Raw genomic sequence first — 1,232 nt, 5'->3', positions numbered from 1 at the left:
GGAAGTTCGTCACCTTAGACAAAGTGTACAAATTAGATGTATATTAGATAATATCATGATTTACTACCTCATGGCTACGGCCACAACAGCTTCGCGGTATTATGCCGAATTCGCATCTGCTGAATACTTGAACGCTGCTGGTTGTAACACAAATGAAGAGATTGCATTCTTCGCTGCACACTCACTTGTCAGCTATCTATGAAGTTTATGGAAAAGGGCGAATTTCCGTTTTCAAAAAGATTTCCTCCGGCCATTCGAGCATATTATGAAAGAGAATAAATCACCAGCTATACGTGACATTGTTGACATGGTTGTGCGTTGTATTGCACGAATGATCAATTCACAAGCGCATGTCCAAGATGCTGTGAAATTTTCATCTGAGTGTGCATACAATGCACGTTTTGTTGATACTAGCATGGAAGCAATATGTCTGGTACGTACCTGTGCGCTTTATGTGCATGATGCCCCATCAACGATTTACTGAACATGTTGGCATGGAAAATGACATTTCTGTAGCAGAGGAAGATCCTGTGTGGGTGCGCGGCTGGCTTCCAATGCTATTATCACTATCGTGTGTGGTTAATCGCGATAAATTGGATGTGCGCACACGTGGGTTAACTGGGCTTTTCGAAATTGTAAAAACACACGGTGATAATTGTAAGCCTAATTGGTGGAAGGATTTATTTAATATTATATTTCGTATATTCGATAATATGAAATTACCCGAACTTGTTACCGAAAAATCCGAAAGGATGACAACTACCTGCTATATGCAATTATCGATGTATTCACGCAATATTTTTATTTACTGGGCTATTTGCTCCGAAGACTTCTTGCGCAGCTGAGTTGAGGTGTACCACAAAGCAAGGAACAATTGGCACGTTCTGGTTAAAATTTTTTAGAGAATTTAGTTACATCAGATGGTTTTTTAAATTTAACGAAAGTACATGGGATAAGACATGTCAAGATATATTGGATATATTTAATGCTACATTACCAACAGAGCTATTAACATAGTGTCCAAGTTCACTTCAAATGCAAATGCAACATATTGATTAACATTAGCAGAAGAATGGAACATATGTAACACACAATACAATGGAAAACAAGAGCAATATGACCACAATGAATAGTAGCCAATCACAACATTCCGTTTATAGTATGACGACAGTGACAAGTAACATGGATGATGATACAATGAGCAAGTCTCCTGGTTATCATTCCATTTCGCA

The 1,232-nt window shown here is 38.2% G+C and overlaps 1 pseudogene; it reads left to right on the top strand.

The window, feature by feature from the left end:
• The first annotated feature begins 265 nt into the window (after window positions 1-265).
• On the top strand, window positions 266-892 carry LOC137248594 (brefeldin A-inhibited guanine nucleotide-exchange protein 1-like; annotated as a pseudogene).
• The last annotated feature ends 340 nt before the right edge of the window (window positions 893-1,232 follow it).

This window comes from Eurosta solidaginis, chromosome 4 (assembly GCF_040869045.1).
Source record: "Eurosta solidaginis isolate ZX-2024a chromosome 4, ASM4086904v1, whole genome shotgun sequence".
NCBI classification, from domain to species: Eukaryota; Metazoa; Arthropoda; class Insecta; order Diptera; family Tephritidae; genus Eurosta; species Eurosta solidaginis.
Note: the sequence above shows the minus strand (reverse complement) of the source record. Positions and strands in the feature narration are given on the sequence as shown.